Source organism: Heloderma suspectum, chromosome 1, assembly GCF_057233095.1.
Source record: "Heloderma suspectum isolate Gila_16-S chromosome 1, 16-S_ref, whole genome shotgun sequence".
Classification (NCBI taxonomy): Eukaryota; Metazoa; Chordata; class Lepidosauria; order Squamata; family Helodermatidae; genus Heloderma; species Heloderma suspectum.
This window is the reverse complement of record NC_139458.1, coordinates 316,562,526-316,568,673: the sequence shown is the minus strand read 5'-3', so window position 1 is coordinate 316,568,673 and position 6,148 is coordinate 316,562,526.

Sequence of the window (6,148 nt, the reverse complement as noted above, 5' to 3'; positions counted from 1 at the left end):
TTTTCTAGTAGCCTAATTCTGAATACATTTCCTTTTTTTAAAAAAAAAGGTGACAAATATATGTTATTTATTTATTAATAATGTTTATATGGAGCTTCATAAAATATCTAAGTGGTTTTCATAAAGATCACTTTTGAAGTACACCATTAAAACAATTTCAAGTACAACAACTAAAACTACAAAATATAGTATTCCTTTAAAAATTGATTCATGTGCTCAGTCTGTAGGTAAACAGAAATCTATTTCTCTTGAAACTCTTTACTGTTCTTTATATGTCTTTCTTGGATATTCTAAACTTCAGAGGATGCACATGCAAGGAACATCACTTCTTCAAAAGGATTCAACTCCAGGAATATGCTCAGAAACCTTTTATCTCTAATGAGAAGATATACTGAAAGATTTCACAGAAATCAAAGCTTAGAATGTAGGGAGAACATTTGAAGAATTATAGCGGGGGGGAATAAACTCCCTGTGCTTGCAAATTAGCTATTTGGAGCTGTCAGTATCATCACCAATACATAGATTAGTGGTGATAAATGCTGACCAGAAGCAAGTTGGTTGTATTCACCACATGCAGAGTCTGACTGCTATGTGCTGTCTCTTTAAGCGACAACTTTAGGAGGCCACTGGATGGGACAAGCCATGTGGGAGAATTGGGCTAGACCTACATTACTGTTATGGCAGTATTGAAGTGCACTGATAACTGTTGGGACACATTACACATTCTGTATACCACTTTTGTAGTGTTATTTCCTGCTTTTTATTCCACATTATCCAAAATACTGCAACAAATGTCATTGTGTGTCCTATGAGCTATAAATGCACAAGAGGGATATAGCATTACCATGATGGGATCATAATGATATGACACAAGGTGTAGATCTGGCCCTGGAAGGTACTGTTTAATTTTTGCAGAAGGGGCTCTTCTGAGTAGTTGGTTGGGCATTATAACCTCCTCAGAGCTTGAACATTCCTGGCTCCAGATAAACTAGAAACTATAGATAGTTCTCAGTTAAATGCACTTGCTAATTCTTCAAATTCTATGAGAGCAGCACCCCACAGACTTCTTTTAATAACTCCTCTATTTATTGCTTACACCCCACTGGGAAAAGACCAGGGCAAAACAACAACTTTAGATTGGAGAATTAAAAAGAGCAGCTTTACTGGTTCCTGGTCCATCTGGGCCCATGGTTGTTCAGGCTTCTGAGGACATTATAAAGCTGCAAAAGAGAAATTGCATCTTTTAGATCTGCTGGCAAGAGCATGATGCAGCACAATGGATTCTAGAAGTTGTAATTTGGGGCTTCTTCACACAGAGCTTTTATCCTGCTATTGAGATTGGTTACTCACAGAAGTTTGCGGGTCCTTTAGATGATCTTGTTAACCTCCAGGGCATCTTCCTCACTAAATGACCTTTATTCCATTTTTAATGAGCTATCAAATTACCATGCTTAGGGATGGTAGAGAAATCCATGGCGGACTCAAATGAGGCCAGATTCCAAAGAATCCAACCTCCGGAATCTGTGGTGGACCAGCCGCACTCACCACCAGGTCTGGAGGAGTTCCTGTGAGGTGGCTCTTCAGCTTCCTATAAAATGCGATACACTAATAGTGGCTGCCATTAGCTTATCGCAGGAAAGTTACAGCCATAAATGGAGCATTGTATGCCATTTGCGGCTGTAAAGCATTTACTTTTACCTAAATACAACCATAAAAAGCTGCAATAGCATCCACTACGCTATTTGTGTTCCCCTTTTTTCGCCGTGATTGCTTACGTAAATATTTACGTAGGCTAAAAACGACGAAAAAAAGGGAACGCAAATGGCGGCCGCCATATCTGCCGCCATTTGCGTACGCTGGGGTTTTTTTTCCCCTGCCGTGATAGGCTATGTAAATATTTATGTATCCTATCATGGCTAAATACAGGGATGCAAATGGCGGTGGCTACGACAGCTGCCATTTGCGTCCCTGCAGGGCTGCCCAGCGGCCAGATGTCCGGCTGCAGGAGGCCGGAGCCGGCCAGAGCCGGCTGGCGGCTCTGCGGCTTGGCCACAGAGCGGAGCCGGCTGGGCAGGATTCCGGGGGGGAGGACTGGATTGCCTTCCCCCCCCCGTCGAGGATTCCGGGAGGAGGGACGGAGCGCCTTCCCCACCCCAGCGGAAACAGAATGGAACGGAAGGTAAGTGTTCCGTCCATCCCTATTTACAGCTGTAATTTTCCCACGATAGTCTAATGGCAGCCGCCATTAGCGTACTGAGTTTTATAGGAAGCCAGAGAGCCATTCTGCCAACTCTGGTATATGTGGCAGGGCTCTGGAGGACTCCACAGGGCCCCAAGTGGCCCAATTTGCCCTGCAGTGGACCCCCTCCCCAGACTAGACAGAGTTCGTACATCCCTAACCACACTTGAGTTCCACTTGAGTTCCCTCGTGAAAAGAGGGAAACCCATAATAAGAGGAGCTAGACCACAGCACCATCTAGCAGCTGTATAATGAAACATATGGAAGACTCAGATAAGGGGGATGGGGGGGGAAGGGGGGAGGAAGCATGTGTAATGGGAGTCTGTTGTGATCCTGCATTTAAAATGGAAGAAGAAAGCCCTGTTTTAAATGTGGGACTTTAGGCTGGTGTAAGGATGCTCTTTGAAGCCCTTAAACAAACTACCCCCACAGTATCCACCTCACTCAGTGTTTCTGACACTGGGTGACAGAGGAGCAGAGGGTGAAATAGCAGTGGAGAGAATGTCATGTAAAATCATATGATAGCTCACTTTTGGGTGAATGGGTTACTGAGGTTTTAATGGAGGAAAATTTCCTGAATATGCAAAGTTACCAGAAGGAAAAGGCTGAAGGACTGGGAAAGCATGGTTTGTGTATGTGCAGAGCTGAGTGTGGTATCACAAAGCTGACTGTGGAATGTGAATGGAAAGGTAAATAATTGGGTTTGGGGGAAAACAATGGACAGAAGATACCAGATAAGATAAGCCCCAAACTCAACAATTCAGGAATGCTAACAGGTGGAATGAAGGCTGTACAAATTTTGAAGGGAAAGGTGATGTCTTTCAACATCAGAAAGAAGAGCTTCCAAAAGGAATACGATAAGCCGAATAATATGTAGTCAAAGAACATATTTTTCCACATTGTGCAAAGACTTTGGGAAAAGAGTATATAAGATACACCAAAATCAGCAGAACTCTGAGGTAGGGATGGGCAGATCACTTACCCCATTCCAGATGGGGGGGTCTGTGGGGGGGAGGTGATCCGTTCCTCCCCCCCCGGAATCTGTCCAGGCTGGCTCCGCTCTGCCTTGATCCTACAGAGCTGGCCGCCAGCTCCGCTCCACAGGCCAATGTCGATATGGCCAGCAGCCATTGCCGTGCTGTATCGCTGTAAGTCAGGCTGTGGACACAAATGGCATCCTGGACTCCATTTGCATCCCTGTTCATGCGATAGGCTACGCAAATATCTGCATAGCCTATCACGTAAATGGCTGCATTTAGGCTAATCTACCAGCTTTACAACCGCAAATGGCACCCACTACGCCATTTGCGTCTGGAGCCTGACTTACAGCAATATGGCACGGCAATGGCTGCCAGCCGTATCGACATTTGCAGGGATGTCCGCAGGCCGCCTCCGCAGGATCAAGGCAGCGATGGATCCAACCCGGAAGGATTCCACACGGAGGTGGAGGTGAGTGCTCTGTTCCACCACGGGCCCCAATGGGGCCGGATTATTGGAATCCGGCCTCATTGGGGTCCGTGGCAATTTTCTCCCCCATCCCTACTCTGAGGAAGACATGAACAGCACAGAAGTAGCTGGCACCTCTGGCACCTCTCCTGCTTCTGAATATATGATGTGGGCTTGCCACCAGGCTCCATTGCCCCAACACTGGTAACTCTCTGAATGAATGTGATAGGATGGAATGGTTTAAAATCATCTTCAATTTATCTAAATAAAGGAGTTCTAAAAAATTACATTCAGGTTTGTGAGCCCCAATCTGTAATCCCAGTAATTTGTCATAAGAGAAAGAGAACATCTTCCCCTTTGCTTTATGTTGTTGCTGCCACATCTACTTTTAAGGATCAGGGAAAGGCGGAAGGGAAGGGGGTACTGAGGGGGATGGATGGCAGTAGAGGTTCCTCTTCCAAGTACTTGGATTTTGAATGCTCAGGAGAGGAAATTAATAATAACAACAATAATAATTGTTGTGTTGTTGTTGTTGTTATATTTATTGCTATTATTACTACTACTACTATTTGATATTGAAAGAGAGTTGAAATATTTATTTATTTATTTATTTTAAATTTCTATACTGCTTTTCATTTTTTAAAAAATAAATAAATGCCAGAGTGCTTCACAATATAAGATCATCATAAAATACAATAAAACCAATAATTAATACAATAAAACAATGATTAATAAAACAATAAAATCTCATTTAAAATAACCAGGGGTAGCTGACAATACTAGCTGTCAGGGAAATGCCTGGGTAAACAAGTGCATCTTCTGTTTTTGCAGAAGCACTCTACACTAGGAGCTGGCCTGATCTCAATGGGGAGATCATTCCACATGGTGGGTGCCACAGTTGAGAAGCCCCACCTCCACACCACTGACAAATGAGTTGCAGTAGACTGTGGTATGGTCAGCAAGCCCTCTCCCTCAGAATAAGAACAGGGCAGCATATATGGAAGAAGGCAGTCTCTCAGATAACCTGGTCCTGAACTGTTTAGCGCTTTATGAGCAATAACACTTTGACCATGGCTTAGTAGCTAATTGGCAGCCAGTGTAGAGCTTTCAGCATAGGAGTCATATATGTGTGGTAAGAAGCTCTACTGAGCAATCTAGCCGCCACATTCTGCACTAGCTGTAGCTTCTGAACCAATCTCAAGAGCAGACCCACATAAAACTCATTGCAATAGTCCCGTCTTGAGGTTACCAATGCATAGATCACTGTGGCCAGGCTACCCCTGTCCAGGAATGGCCACAGCTGTCATAACTGGCATTATTTGGTAATAGGCATTATTTTCCACTTGGGCCTCAAGTGACAGAGATGAATCCAAGAGCACCCCCCGTCTACATACCTGTCTCTGTAAGGGGAATGCAACCCCATCCAGGACAGGTAAATTACTTACCTCCTGGACCCAGGAATTGCCCACCCCCTAGTCTCCATCTTACCAAGATTCAATTTCAGTTGATTGGCCCTCATCCAAATCACCACTGCATGCAAGCACCAGTCTAGGCTGTGCACAGCCACACCTGACTCAAATGTAACAGTGAAATAGAGCTGGGTGTCCTCTGCACATTGATGACACCTTGCCTCAAATCCCCTAATGACCACACCCAATGGCTTCATATAGAAGTTAAAAAGCATTGGTGACAGCCTTGTGCCCTGTGGCACCCCACCTCCCAGCACAATTGCCAGGGGGTCGAGGCATAATCCCCCAGTGCCATTCTCTGGAACTGACCCAACAAGTAGGAATAGAACCACTGTAATGTAGTGCTCCCTAATCCATCCTCATAGAACTGGTCCAGGAGAATACCAAGGCTGATGATATCAAAAGCTGCTGAGAGATCAAGGATCAACAGGGTCACGCTCCCCTGTCTTTCTCCTAAGAAAGGCCATTCAACAGGGCGACCAAGGCCTAAATGAGGCCTGAACCTAGATTATAAATGGGCCCAGGTATTCCGTATTGTCCAAGAGCCTTTGCAGCTGTGCCACTGCCTCCCTCTTGAGCACCTTGCCCAAACAGGGGGTATTTGTAACCCGGTAGTAGTTATCATAGATCTCTCGGTCAAGAGAAGGCCTTTTCAGGAATGGTCTCACAATCACCTCTTTGAAGGCGGCTGGCACCACTCCCTCATGTAAAGATATATTTACCACTGCCTAGAGCCACCCAGTCAGACTTCCCCAGCTAGACCTAATAAGCCATGATGGGCAAAGGTCAAGGGGGCACATGGCCAGCAGCATCACTGCAAATGTCTTGTCCACATCTTCAGGCCTCATCAACTGAAATTGATCCCACAAAACTGGGCAAGTTGGTGCCTTGGACACCTCAACAGGACCTGTCTCAACAGTGGCATTCAGTCTGCTAAGAAAACAGGCTATTTTGTCCTCAAAATACCTAGCAAATTTGTCTCAGTATGCCTTTG